Source organism: Aulostomus chinensis, chromosome 18 (assembly GCF_037954235.1).
Source record: "Aulostomus chinensis isolate RoL2024-O1b breed Wild chromosome 18, RoL_Achi_v1.0, whole genome shotgun sequence".
Taxonomy (NCBI): Eukaryota; Metazoa; Chordata; class Actinopteri; order Syngnathiformes; family Aulostomidae; genus Aulostomus; species Aulostomus chinensis.
The window spans coordinates 10,565,358-10,587,248 of record NC_141337.1 but is presented as its reverse complement, the minus strand read 5'-3'; the positions used below and the strand labels follow the sequence as shown (position 1 = coordinate 10,587,248).

At 42.5% G+C, this 21,891-nt stretch overlaps 1 protein-coding gene across 2 annotated transcripts in view; it reads right to left on the bottom strand.

The window, feature by feature from the left end:
- The window catches only part of coro7 (coronin 7), a 115,005-nt gene that overhangs the window by 61,352 nt on the left and 31,762 nt on the right, over positions 1-21,891 (bottom strand). The gene's annotated exons all lie outside the window — the stretch shown is intronic.

Sequence of the window (21,891 nt, the reverse complement as noted above, 5' to 3'; positions counted from 1 at the left end):
CTGCCACACACCTTCCCTCTCGCTTATTCTTTCTGCGGTACTAATAACATATGATGGATGGTGTGCCACTTGTTCCTTTCATGCCATACAGCTGTTGGTCCGAGCCAGCAGAAGGTCCAGATGCTAACCTGATCAAAAGCGACCAGAAAAGAAGCAAGAAAGAAAAACTGGAAAAGAAAGCAAAAGGAAGAGTTTAACTCTGGTTGGTTCTTGACAGCATCCACATGTAAAAACACGTGCATTTCATCTCTCATGGAGTTTGGTTGATTACTAGACTTTAAAAAATGGCAGTATAATTTATCCAGCATAGGTATTTCCTCCTCTAAGGAAAATGGGTTGAATTTATGGACATGATAAAAAGCCGCCCAAGCAACAGGGTTTTCTTGGTATATATTGATAGTGTTGGTAGTTGGAAATTACCACATTCAACAGGGTTTTGTGTTCACATCAGTGACAAGTGGAGCCAATAAATACCAGTGTTTACAGGACCATTTGACCTTGGAGTGAATGCAAATTAAACCATTCCCATTGCAGACAAAAGCCAGATGGCAACGCCAGTAAGAAAGTAGCTACATTGTGTCTATGTGACATACTCACAAATCAGATGCACTACCGGATCACTAGACATCCTGCAAACAAAATATATTGCATCCTTAATTCACTGGGTTCCAATACAAGTGCATGTGCTCTGTCCGGTGAGCCAGTATTTTTATGGCATGAGGCTCAGGAGAAATACTCATAAATACTGCTGCTTTTTACCAGAGGGGCTGCCAAAATCAACACAAACAAAAGGCACTTTCTTTTTAAACCGGAGCATCATTTCATCCACTCGTCTGGTAGTTTTTTATTTTGTTTTGTTTATTTACTTCTTGCAAAAATGAACCTTTCTACCACAGGTGTGCATCACTGTTTTCTAGATCAAAAGGGATGATGAAACATCTTCTTACTTTAGTCAATGTCACATATAAGGATGATAGTTTGGAAGGTTGGGCGGCACGGTGGTGCAGTGGTTAGCTCTGTCACCTCACAGCAAGAAGGTTCCGGGTTCGAACACCGGCTGGAGCCTGGGGACTTTCTGTGTGGAGTCTGCATGTTCTCCCTGTGCCTGTGTGGGTTCTCTCTGGTACTCCAGCTTCCTCCCACAGTCCAAACACATCAAGAGGGGACGAGGCTGATTGATACTCTAAATTGACCGTAGGTGTGACTGTGAGTGTGAATGGTTGTCTGTCTATATGTGTTGGCCCTGTGATGGACTGGCGACCAGTCCAGGGTGAACCCCGCCTCTCGCCCGAAGGCTGCTGGGATAGGCTCCAGCCCTCTCTTCTCCGACCCTCAACAGGATAAGCGGTAGAAATTGGATGGATAGACCGTTTGGAAGGTTACACCACACCCCTCCAGCCCTTCCCATGGACTTGAAAACCTTCCTTGGACCGGACTCCTTCAACTCTCCCTGCTGGATCCCGGTGGATGTAGCTTGATAGTCAGGAATACTCCCTCACCTGGACTGACTGGCTACATACTGATGCTAAGAAAGGTTGTAGCAGGACTTGGGTTTATAATAGGCACAAGAAAATTGGGCTGCTTCTCAATACATGGATTAATAAATGATGACATGCAGAGTGATGATCAAATCAACGCAGCAAGATAAGAGGGAAAGAATGGGAAGAATTAGATGTAATTAAAAAGGTGGAGGGTGGGACAGGGTGATGATGTGATGTGAAAGGGGTGGAGGGTTGCTGATACTGGCTGAGTCCAAGCTGAGCCACACGCACTGGGAAGCTTATCCCCGTCTAGAGACACTGGAAGGGGGGGCGGGGGGGCATCTGAGTTCAACAGCAAATTAAAGAGCACCTAAACAGAGCTGTCAACCTGCAACCTGACCGCAGCTCTCATTTCACAGGAGGGAAAGGAGGGAAAAGTCGGTGAAGGGAATCTTAGTCATTTCCAACACCAGGGGAGTTACATGGAATTAACAAAGAAGAAAGGAGCCACAGTTCATGGAGAGGAGGAGCCATGAGGGAAAGGTCTCATTCGGTTTGAGTGTAGAAATGTCCATTTGTCAGAAAGCCCAGAGCAAGGTAGGCTACCTCATTTAGCCTTTGGAAGAAAACAGCTGGAATGAACAGAGGAGACGGCTGCAGCAGCTGGTCGTGGAGTTAGTAGTTAGACTAGCCACAGGCAAATGAGGGGCTCAATATTAACTACACTTGTGACCTGCAGTTACAGCTGTCACTCTAATGGCAGGCCAGACATCATGACTGACTGAGTACCTCACTGGTTGTTGTTGTTTTTTTGGGGGGCGGGGGCGGGGGATGAATCTGATTTTTTTTGTTTTCATTTTGCTCATTTGATGGTCTCCCTTATCCAGAATTCAACTTGCAGCGTGCAAATCAAGTCAGATGTAGTTTTAGGAACCGGGTCGTGTTCTTGTTGCAGTTTTTTGCTACCTAACACTGGACAGGGAGTAAAAGCAAGTTAAGCCTTCTTCATGGGTTGCTGATCAACTTATGCTGGAGTGCAGATCAGGAATCGTAATCAATCATGAACTACAGTGAATGTTCAGTTGTGCACCCTGATCAAACGATAGCATTGCAAATTCAAGTGTCCTCCATCTGACGCATCTGCTGCTGTTGTTGTTTTTAAAACTAATACTGGGAAAGACATTTCAATCTTAAAACCAGGATTGATGAGTTTCATCCCAGTAAGGTCATACCATGTAGTTACCAGCCCAGAACAGTTGGTTTTGTTATGTATTTTTTATATCTTTATTAAGAGTCTTTTTTTTATTATTATTATTTTTGAAAATCGGTCACCATTTACTTGACTGCAGCACCTTTTCCTTTGAAACTCCAGTAGTGGTTTGTTGGGAGGGGGGAGGGGGGGGGGGAATCTTTGTGCACAGATTTAATTTGGGTCCACTTGGAACAGAGTAGAAACAAAGAGAAAAACTATCAATAACAAACAGAGAAGCACTAAAATCAACCTCGGGTGAATGAAGTCACTGGAAGAGGCCACACACGCAGCCGCCTGTAGGTGGGGAGCCACGTTAGGGGAGGATGCTTTTGACACCGCCTGCTCAACAGATTCCCTTAGGACTGATTAAAACAATATCACAGAGTACTGATCAGCAAAACTTGTGCTCACTCTGACAAAATATGTGACACACACTCACACACACACCTACAAGGACCAGTAATGTTGAATGACCTCAAACCAGTTACATGATTTAACTCTGCCTGTTTCCTGTGGTTGTAAAATTCCATCTTTGCCTGGAGACTAATAAAACATAAACACCACAGAAACTACAGCTTTTACATAAAAATCAAGACAATCAATTAGAGGCAGCATATGGCAGCAAGCACTGAAGTTACCTAACCTGACATGACCAGAGTCAAAATTACAACCCAAAGCTTCCAAATCAACAACTACATTAAGAAGCTAATAAATTCTCATGTAGTTATAAGCTTTTTATTTCAGCAGGAACAAAAAGAAATGGAATACATAGCAGAATTAGGAAAGAGTCCTTTACTCTTTCCATCTCAAGGTTTTCTTTGTCTATCATTCCACCTTTCCATAACATCTCCAAGTTAAAACCTGCAGCACGAACTAAACAGCAGACGGCACCCATAACTGTAAATTAGCCAGCAAAGGCCTCTTTTTTTCCATGCTACATACACCAGCAGACATTCATCAAACACTGCTGTGTGTACACATCCTGCGCAGATTTTCAAACTCTGCTCACATCATCTGCATGCCGTGTATACACTTCAGCAGATTGAGATTTTACAGGAGCTACAGACACAAACTGAGCCGCGGTGTGGGTCGACGTACTATGAGAGTAGGTCAGGAAAATGAACACGCCTCTTAAATTATTACCACTATACCTCATATTTTAATGAATCTGTATTTAAATATACCCAGGAGAAATGAGGGAATACTGCATATTACTCAAACTGGATTAATTCCAACACACTGGGACACCGTCTGTATGTATGTGCGTGTTATGTGGAGGGTTGCCGATAATCCGTCAACATAGTAGGGACTTCTGGTCTCTGTGGAATGATTTAAAGATATCTGCAAAAGATAGGAGCTACACGTGGAAGTGAATGCTAAAATAAACTTTAGGAAATGTCTGCGTGTGGACAAATCACAATAAAATCACACAAAACTGCTCCTTACATGTAATTTTAATAATGTAAGTGGCTGACCAGTTAAAAGATGTCGCCAAAGTATGCCTTTGTAAACATGGTGTGCCGTCTTGAGAGTGTTCTGGCATGTCGGTTGACTTCAGTAATCCACATCAGTCAGACTAATTCTGTTTCCCCTAAACACACATCCACATCCAGCCTAAACACAAGTGTTCACTGGCAGAACATAATGACTGTTTCAAACATCCTGCTGCCACAGGGCTGAGTCAAAGTGACCTTTGACCCCCCTTGCCAGTGAACTCTAACCCCACAGGAATGGGTCTTAAACTTCTGTCCAACAGGCACCTGTTTGTTTCTGATGCTAAAAATGAAGGGGGGGGGGGGGGGGGCTTGATAGTTTCTGTAATTACACACAAATGCAGTCACACACACACACACATTGGATCTGTTAATCCTGTCAGTGGGGAGGGTCTGGGGAGTTGTAAGTGTCTGAGCACTGATTAGTAGTGAGTCTGTGAATGAGTCGTAGCAGAGCAGGATAAAGCTGATTTACAGGCTGATGCCTGCTAATTAGGAAGCAGGTTTAAATATCCAAACTAGTCAGAGATAAACCAGGATAAAGACACCCAGATGTCTTCAGTAAATCTAGTCAACAAGTTAATTTGAGGTAATGTGCAATCTTACAACTCCTCAGGAATTCGCCATAATATTCAAAACTGGAAATATACAACAGTTTAACCACGATGATGAGTAGAACACCAAAAATCTCAAGGTTCATAATAGTTTGGATATTTACAAATTCGAAATAACTGCTACTGTCGAGTACAATTCCTAGTTGCATCTAAACCACGTCAGTAATGGTTCCCAATTCAGTTCAAACTCTCAGAATTTTAATTGTAAGTTGATGATGTGAAAGTGTAGCGCAAAATGTGGGGAAAAAACTTGCGGTGACACCAGAGACGCTCTCCCGGCCTTCAGGCTGTCGTCTGGTGCTGGGCTGCTGCCAGGCATCCAGAGTTGTTAAAAGTTCTGCTCATAAAAGTGAACTTATCTACAAAAAAATAAATAAAAATACAATAAAAATGGTACACAGTTCAAATGAGGGCCGGAGTGTAGATATTCTTAATTGTTTTGGATCAATATGCTTTGTTCTTTCTTCATTATGGGCCAAAAGTCGTTGCTTTTGTGGCTTACAGACACCAGAAATAAAATGTACATGATTGTTCTGGAGGATTTTACTGTGTTTGTTACTGACAAATCACAATCTAATTTGTAGAAAATTAAAAAAAAAAACTCAGAAAAAAAAGAAAATAGTTGCGCACAGAGTTGAGCACCCAATGGACCTCGTTCTTAGATCTTTCAGGCCTGAGCTCAACGGTGTGTTTTCTGTTGTGGATTTTTATTTATTTTCATTTTTATTTCTTTTGCACGTGCAAACCTTTCATCATCAAACTCTCACTCAGGTATGTCAACAAAATGACATCAGAATTTTTGAGGCTGGCTTCATCCAATGGCTACATTTGTACATGTTTCATTAAATGATGCCTAACTTCCATAAGTACATAAAATTTCAGTTAACTTGTAAAACAAAAAAATACTCACTTGGGGAAGTTTTGTCATGATATCTATAGATCAAAAGGTTTACCCCGTTTCATCTGCAGTGTCTGACTCTAAAATGGGTCAAATATCATTTCACTCTAATGCAATAGATAACAAACCCGTCTGTGAATATCAATTAATCAGTCTACAATTGTGCAAAAAAAAAATCAAGCCCAAGCGCATGATTCAAGCAGACAAAACAGAAAACCATCCTCATTCTCACAAGGGACCAATTTCTGCTCCTCCTGCAAAAATGCTTGATCCTTCCTATGTGCTCTCAACTCCTCAACACTTGATCGCACTAAACGGTTTTATTTTTCTTACCTCACTGCAGCTGATGGATCTGTTGCTCTCTGACGAAGAGAGGGAGTTTCCAAAGATGTGACGGTGACAAAACATAAAAGTTAAGTGATCAAAAGCTGCATTTAGCACAGAACTATAACATATATGGTATGTTAGAGTAAATAAAAGAATTCCTAAAAAGTATATGTAATTTGCCACTTGCGAGCCAACACATATAAATGACCAGTATAAAATGGCCAGGGCTTTAACTGTATGAGGACCTGCAGCCACAGTTGACCTCTGTCCCGTCCACTTGTAGTGACAGATGCCAAAAGCCACCAGCGGCCCGCAACAGTCCGGAGCATGGCCAGCGTCGGAGATGGTATTTCTTGGTGTGAGAGGGTGGTGTGCCAGAATGGGTGATGCTACAGTCAATACAGCACAGCGAGAAACAAACCACCACACAAGACAAACATAAACAGGGACACCCGCCGGGCAGGCTGACGCCGCGTGCCTCTGTGGGTGCCTGCCAGCCTGGGTTGTGGCCTGGAGGTGGGAGCGAAACAGCTGAAAAACCTAGTGGCAACCCCAAGTCGATGGGTTCACCCCAGTGGAAAGTCTGCATCAGCCCTCACAGAGCCCACTGCTGCTGGGAGAAGGTAGCAATTCACCAGACCCCCCCAATAATGTAGCCAGCGCTTCCCAGGCGACCACAATCTAAATGTATCCTCCATGCACAGCAGAAAATAGCATAACTGTGAGGAAGGAGCAAAGAAAGAGAGAGAGGAGGGAGAGGAGCTGATAGAAAAACATATGAGTAGATGATGGAAGTGGAGGAGGGAGAGGTGACAGAGGAGAACAGCGGTTACTAAAAACAGGAAAGAAAAAAAAACTGATAAGAAAAATTAGAGCTCAAGATAAGAAATAAAGAAAACAGTGGCCCATGAGAGATGGATGGAACAAACATAAAAAGAGTAAATGACAGCAGACAGATGAAGGGGGGGGGGGGGGTCTCACATTCAGCCACCGCATACTTTCCGTTGTAAGGGTTATAATTTAGAAAAACCCAAGTAAAGGTCAGCAGCAGAGCACATGGTGCCAACTCCATCTCTGCAGCCAACAATTTTAATCACATTATTTTCTTCCTTTCCTTCCTTCTGTCTTCATCATCATCTCTTTTTTGTCTCTCGAAGCATCTCATCCTTGAATAGCTACAAGGGACTTACTCAAAACACCAGATTTTAAGTCGGGAGATGCTTTATTACTCAAAAGCCGTATGTCTTTTAACAGTTTGGGGTTTTGCAGCATGTGGTTGGCAGGCAGCGGCGTTCCACTCCAGTCTCCACATCTCACATCCCATCACCATTATGTGTAAAACACAATGAAAGTGAGAAAAAAAAAAGAATAACAGTGAGGATGTAATGGATGTGGCATTACATGAAATAAAGGCTGAAGGGATAAAATAACTTGAAGGATATCTGGTATTTTTCAACCACTTTGTCGTATTTATGGGCCTTAATGAGCATTAAAGACAACAAATATTGAAATCAGTCCAGTGTAAGCGAGAACAATATGCTCGGCAACTGCAAAACAGCTGCAATGGAATAAGATTAGAAAAAAAGGGCTCGTTTTTGTCAATGATAGACTCAAATTGTTGTTATAAGGAGAAAGAAATCTCTGAGATCCCGTGAAAGGGCATCATTGCAGGAAGACAATGATGAAAACATGAGTGAGAGACAGTGAGATGTCCAGGGAAGAGTGGACCAACAAGCTTGGCACTACCCTCGCCTAAAAACCTGTGCTTGATAGAATGATTTTTTTTTTGTTGGTCAGCAGTTCACACGAGCATAACCTTTTTTTTTCCCACTTGGGTCTCCTTAATAAAACGGGTTCCATTTTCATAGATTTTGTTTATGTGCCTTTAAAACAGCGGTTAAGAGCAAGTGGCTACGTAAGAGTGCAAAACGTCATCGCACTGAAAGCAGAGGAAGCACGAAGCTCGTTGAGCTGATGTCATGTGTCTGCCGTGTTGTTTGTTCAGAGCATAACGTTAACTCTGCACTTCTAACACTTAATTTACACTTTGGAAAACATAAAATTGGAATTCAACAGTGAAGATTATGATGCTGAATAAAACATTTGTGCTAAAATCCAATGTAAACTCCCATCAGTTTTTGGACCAGGGAACACTTGGTGGTGCTAACTTTCATTTGGCCTCCAACAGTACGCCGTCCCTGCAGCGCTATACGGCTCTGGAGACTATCATTTGACCAGTTCGATCACGCCAACCTGGTCGAAATAGGACTTCTTTTCTGAAGAAAAACACTTTTCCGAGATTGGAGAGGTCTGAAGTGGAAGTGGATGAAAGAAGTGCAGGATGGCTGCATTCCATCCAACCATCCATCTTCAACTGCTTATCTGAAATCAGGTGTGTGTGGGGCTCTGACTGGGGGATCCCGACATGTCACAAGGATGGCATGGAGATCTAGTTCTGGGTCCTTGGTCGGCCCTCCTGCCTCCTCCCAACTCGATGTTCCTCCACAGGAAGGCGGCCAGGTGTCGTCCAAACTAGATGCCCAAACGATCTCAACTGGCTTCTCTCAAAGGAAAACCACAGCAGCTCTACTCCGAGTCCCACGCGGACAACAGCATAACTACAAAAGTATCACTCAATACGACGCTAGTATGTAGTAAGTACTAACCCAGAGGATGCAAAAATAAACAAAAAGGGCCTCTTTTGGGATCCATTCCATGATGTTGTCAAACTCCCAGTCTGGCAATGGCAGACAAGTACTTTCAGTGGACGGACTTTGATGCAGATAAATGACGCGCTCCAGCTGCTCTGCGGTTGCCGGTTATAGGGTTCTTGCTCAATATTTCACCAATTCTAGTGACTTTGGGCCCCAGTTTAAAAATACTGGAAGCATCATTGAAAAGAAAACAGAAGCATGCTGGCGAATTACACATAGTCTGAAGGCGTCAGTTTGCTTCAGAAAAAAAGAGGAAGAAAGATTTTTGGGGGTCTGTGGATGACAATCATCATAATTCTCCCAAAACCAACAATCCATCAAATCACTCCAATGTCAGGCAAGAATTGAGGTTAAAAAATAAATAAATAAATAAAAAACCCAAATCCAGACTATCAAGCCTTTTTAAAATCTTTAAATATTCTTTACACAAAAGCTTCATGGTCACAACCAAGTGTTGCTTTTGAGGAAAAAAATTCCCAAAAATATGTGGGCGGCATTTCTTTTTTTTTTACCCCGCCTTTTAGATTAGTCATTCGGAACAGCTTGAAACACTTAATGACTGTCAGTCTTCAATTTCTCTGATACCACTTCCAGCTGACACATACAGTCCTAATAAAAGGCATCGTCAGAGGAGTATAGGAGTAACATGGAAGCTGCGGTACGTTTAAAATAAAACAGCAAACAAAATCTTTCATAAAATGGACGGAGTGACAGATTGAGGCAATGTGGAGAAAAATAAAAACCAGAAGGCCAACACTACACTTTTTCAGAATAAAGTCGCTACTTTACTGCTGAAAATCAAAACCCCACATTTCTTCTTCTAGCCACCACTCAACAGAGCAGCAGTGTGAATTTCAGGGTCCAGTAGCTTGGTCAGATGTTCACCACTTGGTTCAACTGATAAAGACGGGTTTGACAAATGACCGGTGTTATGTGCACAGATCATTTCAGATGATGTGAATGGGTGAATATGTCTTCTTCCGCAAGCTCACAGCTGGTAGTCGCCATGGCTTCACAGCAGCAGTGGAGCGTGGATGGTCCACGATGGCCGAAGATGTGTGAAGAATAAAACAGGCCACCACACCAGCACGCGTTTGTGTAAATCTTTATCGCCACTCGTCCATCAAATGGTATTTTTCAGCCCAGTGCTAATGAAAGGGTTGCTCCCCTGGGACAGAACCAGGACAGGTCTGAATGAAAGACCCAGCAGCTCTCCAGTATTGTCCCTTTGGCTTCTGAGAAACAAGTGGCCCCTTAAATATTTTCCAATAGCAGGGCCTCCTCTTCCTTCTCCGGGCTGGTCTTTTGGTCAAATGTTTGTCTAAGCTTCTTTGTGGAAAAGCGTGGTCTTTCACCCTCACTCTGAGACCCCAATCCTCACAACTGCTATTTAATTGAATTCAGTGGAAAGGAGAAACAGCAGGATACACCAAACATGTAGGTACAGAATTAAGCTCAAGAGCATCACAATGTCTGTTTCTTAGTGATAAAACACTTCCTGCTTTCGATGGGGGGCTATAACTGAAACTACATCGAACATATCTGGAAGTGGAATTCATACTGTTTGTTTTAAAGTGCACTATCTTGTTAAAGTATCACCCTTGCTACCCTTGAACGTATCCCTACAGGAATACATGGATGGTTAAGTTTATGTCACTCCACCTGCCAAATCCTGCTGAGTGATGATGAATACTGTTTGGCAATGGTCTGCCTGTACTGAAAAAGACATATGAATGGTGGACTCGTCTCGGCATGTATGTGTTGAACGACAATATAGCATGTACATGTGTGTGTGTGTGTGTGTGTGTGTGTGTGTGTGTGTGTGTGTGTGTCTATGTGAGTGTTTGACTGACCCATCAGGCTTACGGGTAGGAATGCAGCCCCTCCACCTCATGGTTGGACTGCTGTGAGAGAGACACCTGTGTCCCACATGCACTCAGTGCACTCACTCACACACACATACACACAAATATGGACCCCTATAATGAGGATCAGGACAATGTAAGGCCAGTTGCCCCAAAACACACTTCAGTGGGTGATGCAACAGGAGACGTTTTCAAAAGGCTTTATGGGGGAGGAAGGCTGCAAACCTTATGGGGGACAGTAAACCACCCCTGACCATCGTCGGTGTTAGCTCGTTAGGCCAGGTAAGTGGTAAGTGCACATTCACCATGACCCGATGCCAGAAAAACCCATTTTACCTCAATATCACGAGCCGATGCAACAGTTTAGCAAACACCTTAATTTTTATTTTCCTGTTTGTTCAGTATATAAAAATATTGATTATATTGATTGATATTGATTGCATAACACTCTGTACAAGTGCTGTTCTCATCAAGGGCTCGTTACAGACGTATTGAAGCCACAGAATTACGAGTTAAGTAATTTTGCAAATGATTATAGATGGAGAATGATGGACCAAGGACGAATAGTCTAGCTCATTTGTTAGTTGGAAACAAAGTCTGACAGAAAAACGTGTAATAAGTTAGTGGTCACAATAAATGTATCTTGTCCACCAAATTAAGGGGCGAGATGGCTCATCGGGCCAGTGCCTAGAAATAGGAGTCCTTTTTCTTTTTCTGTCACCACCATCAAACTCCTAATTTGAAACTGCAAATTAACATACACAACAACTTGTTTCGTAAAAATCAAGGATTCATGAATTTGAATAGTAAAACACCTGTTCCTTATGAGCTATGATGGCCACGGGGTAAAAACCTTTGGACAAAAGATGGCAAAGGAACAAAAGTGGGTTTAAACTCCCAACCCTACCTCCTACTTGTCTCCAACTCTTCGGTCCCTGATGCCCCCAGCCTTGCACAAAACATCCGCACAATAGTGTTCTGACTAATTGACCTTACCGAAATAACGTTCATACAAAGGACATTCAGCTGATGGTGGGGCAGGAAAATCCACAGAGGTTTCCTCAAGAGCACACAAACTAAAAACAACCCGTTTCACCCCTGAGGGTCCTCCAACTTTTCTTCTCCTCGAACCACTTGAATTTGCTCTGCACAATAGGGAAATTATTTCCTGGCCTCCACCACCTACCCAGCTCTCCCACCAATTACGTTTTGATGAAATTTTTTAATCTGCTTAGACCAAGAGTGCGTGCACACAAAAACACACACACACACACACACACACACACACACAAAACTTTCAGCAGAAAAAAAGGGAGGCACAAAGCGGGTGCAGGCCAGCCTTCTGCACCTGCGCCCTGCTCAATAATAAGGATTTTCATTCTCTTCTTCTTGTCATAACATTTCTATTCAAGAGAAATCCAACTGGCAGTGATATTTTTCACTCCCACTTCACTATTTTCCTGTTTCCACCTACCACACAAATACGCATCGGTAATAGCACCAATATGTGAAGTAAATCCACCCACTAAAACACATCTAGTGTTAGCTTATTGACTCAAATTGAAAAATTCAGCGTTCCGTTAGGAGTGCGCTCACACACAAACACACACACACACACACACACACACACACACACAGACACACACACACACAGCACTTTCCCATTAAACTAAGTGTGGCGCATCACTCCTGCCTTAGGGACTCTAATTGTTTCCACAGTGTGGGCAGACAAATAACGGCCACATGGGACGTGACATCAGCCAGGAGCACATGTGGCTCACCTGTCAGTGACCAATCAGGTTGCATCTTTAATAATGGAGAATGTCCTTCTGTTTCTGGAGTTTCCTTTTCAAACAACAGGTCTGCCAATGATGAGTTCAGAATCGCTGCTTTGTATCACAGGGAAGAAAAAAAATGACAAAAATGCACAGACAATCCACCTAGCCTGCTCTTTCTATTAAGTGGTAGGAAAAGTCTGCTCAGTAAAACTCACATGAATATGGACTGAATTTGACATTGTGCCAGATGTGGATGAGTGCTGCACTGATAGAAAACAGCCTATTTAATCATGTATAAAGCCGCAGATATCAGAAGTCTGAGATATTGTGAGCTTTGGCATCACTATTAGCAATCATGCTAGTCTTGAAGTATTTGAACATAAATGCTGTATTTTTGGCTCTGAAATATTAGATTTGAAACGAAACAATGGCTATAGTGTTAGAGAGCCAACTCTCAGATAAAGTGACTTGTTAAACATAATGGGATGCTTGGCTATTCAGTTGTTTTAATCAGGAGCGCTTTGCTTTAAAGTAACAGGATGACATTTACTCTATAGTCCATTCTAGGTGAGACTTCAGCATTTTGACTCAACGTAGGATCAAAGCTGTTGAATCAAAGTCCAAACGGTAATGTAAACGGATATTGATTGATGGTTAACAATTGATTAATGATCCCTGATGAGGCATTTATATTAGATGTTACCTCAATAATTGGCGGTTCCCTACCTTTTTCAACTTGAAACACACGAGGGAAGTTTAGTGTCAAGCTTAAAAAAATAGATCATGAGTTACTTTAAGGCAAACTACCCCTAAAGAACAATTCATTTTAAATGAAAATTACATCACATGGGCTGGTCATGACCAATCATGTGATTAAACATTCAGGCTCCTCCCACGGAGAATACGCAACAAAATTATTTCTGATGGAAATCAAATCGAGCTGCACAGAGCAGTTAAAGCTAGACAGGAAGTCACCAGATTGTATTTCACTTTATTCATTCAACATGAGGTCATACCTGGTGGCAACTGGCAACAAGAGTCAACCGATCAGTGGCAGGTCAGATGTCTGTGCTGTAGATGCGTCAAAGGTTAAAGGGCATAGATGCGAATGCAAGCTTGAGATGTGGTAGTAGTAATAAGAGTAGGTTACTGTGTGTGATGCAGATGTTATAGACGGAGAGACAAAGATCCTCACATGTAGCTTCAAGTGTAAGGTTAACAACTCCTGACTGATTGGAACACCTTGTAGTTAATGACACAGACTTAGAGTCCTTCAAAGACTTTTTTTGGATGGGTCACGAAGGAATAAAATGGTTAAAATAACCACACACTCAAAAATATATGATACTCGTGGACTGAAAGCTTCAACCACTTAACACACTTTCACGGTGTCAAATCTTGTGAGGAGAGAACTACCACATGTTATCTCCATTTTATCTTGAACTGTGTAATTTAAGAGGTCTTATCTATTCCTGTTTGTCTGCTCAAATGAATTATGAAGGTGTGAGCAACTCTGGCCTGTCAGAGTCCATTAATATCTCCATCTCTTCATCTCTCCCTTTGTGCCTTCATTAGTCTTTGTACAGCTATGAGGTGAGCAGTGACAGGCTGCCAATCTGTAGCAGTCCCAGAGGCAGCGGTGGACGCCAGGCCGCAGGGCAGCGGTGGGCGGGGTGCAAGGCAGAGGAAACCATCTGCTAATGAGAAACACACTTCTCTCCATCGCTGAAAAGATTCTCCACCACACTAAAGCAGGGGTATCGCGACCTTGGAGCAAAGCGTGATTTAAAAACAGGAGCTCTGAAGTAATCAGTTCCTGCTTCTCTTGAAAGGGCCGATCATGAAGCTGATCAGGCACATGCGTGTGTTGAAAGACACTCGCGGAGGAAGAGAGGGATGGCATGTAAAAAAGAAAAGCACGGTAGACAAATTGAATCAAACGTATACAGGAAATTGAAATCAAATGGGTGGAATGGAAATCCTTGGAAAGAAATGGGACACTAAGGCAACCTGGCATATTTTCACACAAGCTGCTCCTAGTTTGGAAAGTCTCCTTGAACCTGCCCATTTGGCTCCATGCGATCCCCTTGCACTGATTCTTAATAGCAGCATGTTTATACATCTCTTAGCATAGCGTCCATGTGTTGTGGATAATGCCCTGCGCTGTTTCCACTTTAGACCTCTGTCTCCTGCCAACCTACCCACCCTCATATCTCTATCAGATGCTCAGCTACTGGAGATTTACCCCACAGAGAAGGGAGAAAAGTGCCGAGGTGGAATTGGGATGGCCCGAAGTAATTTGAAGGTTTTGGGTAAGGCAAAGGGTCCAAATGTTCCTGCCAGAACATTTTTTAATCAAAGGAAAAAAAAAAAAAAGAGAGAGAGAGAGACATTTTTCCAGATGTTGAAGAAAAGCAATATTTGCAGCTGCAAGTGTCACTCTGCTGCTTTTAGGGTAGCTAGTGAAGCCTGACACTGTGTCGTCGTCCAAATCGGAGACAGATCATAGTGAGGTTCCAGAGAAAGTGTTCCAGTTTTTTAGTCATTTGCGCAATTACCTAAAAAGCATTAAGACATTCTCCACTGCCACGTATTGCACAGCAACGTCCCTCGACAAATCGTCCCCAATTTAGCCTGCGTGAAATTTGAATCTTAACCACAAAAGCAAATAAAGGTGAATGGAAGAAGAGATGGGGGGGTAGAGCGGAAGGAGGTAGCTGGACTTTTTCCATTTTTCCTTCTGTGGCAAGTTCACACAAAAGGGTCCTTCTAATCCCTGGAGAACGGAGCACATACCTGTGGGATGAAATCAAAACCCTCTGTGAATTATATTAAATACGGCCTGCCAAACGCTCCAATACTTCCATGTGTTTTTTACCACTTCTGAAAGGCTCCATTAGATTTTGCTCTAAAAGAAAATACCTAATTAGAATCCCAGAGACCAGCACCTTCAAAAGACTCAGCACCTTGTTTCCATTTCATTTGCACAGATAGAGAAAATGTGAGTGGAGGAATGAAGGTAGAAAATAGATGGTCTAATGGGTGGTCAGAAAAGGGTCAAGAGGATTCTCTGAAGTATGACAGCTGTGTATGTGACAGGTTAGTGAGGCTTATGGATATCAGTACATTATTTCTTCTTTCAAAAAGCATCAATAGGAGATTTTCTTCAATGAGGTGTTTTGAGTAAAAAGATGGTTTAGATCGCCATGAGCTTCCAAGTAGAGCCCATTAAAGACGATCTCTTAAAAAGAGGGGGTTTCAGAGCTCCCTCCTTCTTCTACATCCTCTTTTCCTGGTCAAACCCCCTCAAGTGAATCACAAAGTGAAATCCCAAATGACTAACAGATTCTGGACACTGTGTTTCAACTGTCAGAAGACAGAGTTCAGGTTCTTTAACAGGACGTGTGTGGTCACATTCCACCAGAGCCGTCCTGTAGCAGCTGAACTGTCAACTTGACCCTAAGAATCACCTGTAGTTTTGCCTTTCTCTCCCAAACTGAGTTCCTGAGTTAAAATCCAAGCAACAAAGCTTCCTTTGCTTGTAGAAAGTGAACTCCTCGAAAAGGAGCAAGGTCAAACTATCTTTCAAACATTCTGTGTTTTTTATTTTTTGTCTGCTTTGGTTCGCAGTGCTGCAGCTGCACCTAATCCCCACAGCAGAGCTTTCATCTGGGATTGATTTTAGAGTGCCTGGGCTGTGATCGAAGAAAGGGGTGAGTGTTCTGTAAAGGCTGGTTCCCTTCTGGGGTACAGGCCTCTTCTCAATCCATCTGATTAAAGGGAGCCTTGCTAAATTACACCCAATGACTGGGCCCTACCTCTCCAGCACAACCCTGCTAGATAAACACACAGAAATAGAGCGTGGAGAGGCAATAGGGGGTGTACACATCACACCTGGGGCACTCCCTTCTGTCCACCGCAAAACCCTCTCTCCCCTCAGCTGACATCACATTCTGTCAGCATGGCCTGCTACAGAGGGCAAGTTCTTTGTGTAACCCATGACTGGGTTGGGAAAACAGTGGGGTCGGCTCTCCAGGGAACAAGCCTATGTCCTCCCCAACTGGTAGGCTGGAAACTGGCTCGCACCAGGTCACAGCGATCTGTTTTGATCAGCATCAAGTCTAACGAAAGAGAGCAGCAGAGGTTTCCTGTGATGAGGAATAATGGAATATACATGTGTGTGCGTTTATCTATGTCCTGAAAGAGCAGCAGAATATTGGTAGTGACTGAGGACTATTACAGAGTTAGAGCCAAAAGTTTCTCTCAGGATTTATCAGAATGAGTCCAAGTGAACCCTGGAGTCAGTTTTATGACACAAATGTTAAGGTACTATAAAAGCATCCATTATCAAGACTTTCCGCAAGGTGAATCTATGTGACATCTCAAACACAGCAAGCCTGGTTACAATCGTGCCCAGCTGTGACGTTCAATGATTACAGCTGGCTTAACGGCCTAATTAAACTCATTATTATAATTTGGGTTTACAGAGGGGAAGAAGTGAGGGAGAGAGCCAGAAGTCCATGCTGAGGTCTAGCTTGTACGAAAACCGGGTCTGCAGTAAATTGCTAACTCTGCGCAGTTAAAAACATCCTTCTCAGACTCATCACCCTCTATGCTTTTCTTCTACAGTCTCCATTTCAAAAACCAACCAAAAAATAAACATTTCCCCTTCATTATTCTCTGTCCAAATCATATTCCACCCACAACCCCCATTTTACTGGCTCGGGCTCTCTTTGCGTTACAACACTCCAAAGAAAACAGTCCTACTGAATGTAGTGGACGAGCTCAGCTAACCTGATATAAGCCAGCTTGCTGCTCCAATTACACACCATGTTTACCACGGCTCTTTTAATTAAAAACAGGCAGGGAAAAAAAAGGACAAATCCTTCTTTATGTGCACCTCAGGCTTGAAATGACAGGGAGGAAATGCTGCACTGTGGATATTTGACTTTGAGTTTCCTCGGTTGCTCACGTTCGATTGTATGGCTCAATTTATCTCGATGCAGAGAAAATGAATAACAATTGTGACTATTGTATTCGTCTCTTTCACACAGTAGATGCTTCATCACGCACAAGACTAAATGCTTAAGTCAAACAAAATCATCCACAGAAAATCCACCATGATAAGAACCACAAAGAAAAAAAAAAATCGATTCACTGGAGGCCAAAGAGAACTTGAGGACAAGCTGGTGCTGAAGAGTTGAAGGATGGTGATGTGTGGTGCTTTTGATTAAGAAAACTAAAAGCAGAGCAGGGTAGTGAATAACCAGTGACCAGTGTGAGTGGAGAGACGCCCAGCCACGAGCCTGTTAGCGCTGTTTAAATGATAAACCACTGATAGGAAAAAATAGATAGGGAAGGCTGAGTAAACAGCTAGCAACAATGAACATTCTGACATTGCCATAACCTAGAAACCAGCCGTTCTGTTATCAGCATTTACTGATTGCAGACTACGTCTAGCAGCTATTTGACTTCATCAAGTGTTTGGCTCTGAGCTTAAATAAAACTGACTGAATAGGAAGTACTGATTTACATTTTCCCCATGATTTAACTCTGGAAACTTTGTATTTTCTTCACAGTTTTCTGGATGCTTCCCAATTTGAAGCCTCAGCATGTAGAGCATGTGACAGCAGATTTGAGCTTGGTTAATATGCAGCTACATCAAAGTGAAAGAAGAGAGGAAGAGGAGGAGGAGGTGGATCGTGTTCATAGACAAAGAGGGAAATGAAGGAAGGGAGATGGTACGGTGTATTTAATACGCTGCTACTAAAAGCTCCATCACTAACATATTTAGAACCAAGATCAGTAAACATGCACAACCCCGACAGCATTCAGCTTACAGATTCATATTAGTTGTCATTTTTGTCATTTCATATATAAAAACTAATTTACATTTCCCCATAACACATCCCAGGACAAAAACAGAGCATTTCTTTCTTCAGATTAATTTCAGTGCTCTCTGTCAATTGGAATCCATCAACTGTAGATAAGCTACAGCATGTGGCTGGTATTGTTTTAATAAGGACAGTGTGTGTGTGTGTGTGTGTGTGTGTGTGTGTGTGTGTGTGTGTGTGTGCGCGCGCGCATGTGTAAATTTATTCTGCTATAAACACTAACCTTATAATGACCTCTTATCCTCATGGGGACCAAAGACTGGTCATTTCCGAGGTTTTGGTTAAGGTTAGAGTTATGCATGCATTGGTTAGGGTGAGTATGATGGTGAGGCTGGAACCATGGTAAACTGTTGCTCAGGACACTGCAGTGGCAACTACCACACAAGCCATTTTAAGTACTGTTCTGTGTGGGCAGTATGGCTCAGGTACAGCGGCCTCCTCTGAACTGGAGGATTGCTTGCTCATTCCCTGCTTCCTCCAGCGACTGTGCTGTGGTGTCCAACAGTGAGATCACGAAACCCCTACATGCTCCTGCTGAGAAGGTCGGCACCGTGCTCGACGACCTTGAAAGCCACTTTGCGTGCTGTTAAGGGTCCGTTTTCTCTTTTTCTTGCACTATTAATTAAATCTGCATCTGCATTTTTACCCATACCTAATTAACAATAGAGCTGCTACTGTGCTGCACCCAGTTGACACAGTCATCCATGTTGCCGTAGGGGAAAACCATCCTTCTCTCCCTCCCAGCTCCCATGCTAGGGACACATTCGTATTCAAATCCTGCTTGTCTAGTCTTTATTCTACAGCTGACTAACTCAGTTTTTGAGATATTTCACTATGACAGTGCCACAACTGTACCAGGTACAGTAACAAATATCCACGTAGAAACTTGAGACAAAAGGAGGGTTGAGGAGGAGGCTAAGAAATCCAGAAATGACCACAGCCCCAAACTTTCCACCCTGGGTCCCTGAGTTCAGAGATGGGTGTGGTATTGATGGCTTACGGCATCATCACTTCACTGCCGGCTGGTGCGGTCCCATCGCAACAGTCACAACAGTGGAACTAAATGTAACTAGCAATGCTGTGAATTGATTTAATAAAGCTTATCTGTAGGAATTTAAATTTAGCATTTTGTGACTTTTTAAAAAGATCTTTACAGCTGAACAGAATCAGTGTTAAGATAAACCGCAATAGAATGAAAGGTGGACTTGCAGTTAAGGGGAAGGTCTCATCTGTCCTTTGACTGGCTACCTGTTTTATATCTGAGCTGGTCTGCAAACATTTGGTGAGGATGTGGCCTTGGGAGAGACAGCTCTCTGACACACCATCCTGCCACACGATAGCAAGATTGAAGTGATTTAAGAGAGGACGGGTGAAGCTGCACACTCCCTTGCAATTATGTTGACGAGGAAAGTCTTTTAAAAATGAACCAGTATTGAAATACAGGAAACTGTCGGGCTTTAATTTAATAAAAGAGATATTTATGAAACTTATTATATTTTGCTGATTTAAGTAATTGCGGTCAGACTCATGGCCAACCAGAGGATGTCTGAGTGAGAACAGCTTGTCACCAGATGAGAAGGACAAGTCTGTCGAAATCTCTCAAGCTGTTGGTACATTCTCTTCAAGCTGTGCCATCATCACACCCACTAAACAGCAGCTAGACTGAGCAAACTTCAACATTCCTCTGTCTACAGACACCAAGGAAACAACCATACCAGTCCAATTGACTCATTAACACAATTTTTTGTGGTTTAGCAAACAAGTTTTCCAGTCATGCATGATGATCGTCACAAAAACTTGGCATCTGTGGCTTATATTATATAAATGCCAAATATTGCCACGGATTTCGACAAGACAGGCAGATATCTGTCTCATTCAAATGAAAGAGGAAGTGGAGCGGAGTTGAGCAGTGAGGGTAGGGTAGCAGAGCGAAGGTTTAGGGTCCTGCAGCGGCAAATCACAAATTTGTCTCAATCTTTCACGCGGATTACAAGTGGGAGGAAATCAATGAGATTCCAAACAAACTGCTTTTCTACATTACTCACAGATGAAATCACAAATACAACCTCACATCTTCCCACTTTCCTGGCTTCAACCCTGGAATCATGGACCTGGAGACCTGAGACACCAGGCCTGAGCGTCAGTTCAGAGACAATTCCTCCAAACGGTGAGCAGGATGTTCAAAAAGGATGGGAGGAAGGCAGAACAGTCAAATACATGAGACCCATGACTTCGGAGGAGGAGCGTGATTAATAATAGCATTAACCATACTGACAAATGGCAGAAATATAACCTGTTGTAAATACTTCAGACTTTGTGTGGTACACCAGTGTGAATATGACCTAATCTGTATAAAAATGAGATTATTGAATAGCAAATCAATTATGGATCATTCATTTGGTCTGGCTCAGAGAGAGAGAGAGGGAGAGAGAGAGAGAGAGACACACACACGTATTCCCATTCAAGAGCAAGAGAGAGAGAAACGAAGAGAATTATTATTATTATATTTAATCTTTCAACAGATTACAATTTACAAAAAAAAATTTGGTTTTTGGAAATCTAACTCGTCCGACTGTTTTTTTCTAGAATTCTTTTGTCCATGAAAACGACGAGTCAACATCTGTCCATTTTTATTCTTGGTCATATTAACTCTTGCAGGGAAATGCTTATTGCAGTAATGAGTAATCGACTAGTGAACATAAATCAGATCAAAAATTTCCTAATACCGGGTGGCTTATGCCTTTAAAGAGGAATCCCTCGATGATCTCATACTTAGCTGTTTCATTCATAATTTATTTTATGTATGCGTTATTTATTACTGTTGTCATCATTATTGTATGGCACATGAATGAATGAACTTGCGGAAGTTGTGTTGTAATGACTTATGGCACCTTACAGGAGTCGCACTTCACTTTCATTTGGTTGTTTTTAACATTAAATGACAGTAAAAGGCATTCAGTTTACTCTATTCTATCCATTCTATTTATTCTATGAATTCCACAAGAGCAGCACATAAGTAGTCAAGGGCTGACAAAATATTTAAATGTTACCTGAAAATTAAAAGTCAAAAATCCAATTGAGAATAAAAAGAAATGTTCCACTGCTGACAATCACGGTTGTTTGATTTTGTGATTATTTTGGGACTCATATTGCATTTACAAAATGATCTGTGATATTAGACTGATATTTGACACACAATTCACCTGCCTGGGATTTGAAAGTTGCAGAGGGCCATATTGAAAATTTTTAATTAAATTTTGATGATTTGTGCAGTTCTACTAATAACATTACTATAAAACCTGAAACTGGATCTGACAGATGAACAGTTCCTCCTGCCGTGACTCCCTCCGCCTTCCGGCTCCACGGTTGGAAACAACAGAGCGACGGTAGAGTGACAGGCAGTTCAGCTGAGCAGCTAACCAGAGGAGAGCCACTGTTCCTGCTGCCATCGCCTGACCCTTAATGGCAGTTACCAATAGAAGGATGGCGAGTACACGCATATGGAGAGAGGATAGGAATCTCTACGTGGCTCTAACCCAGGAAATGACAGGAATGTGGAGGGACGGTGTGCCGAA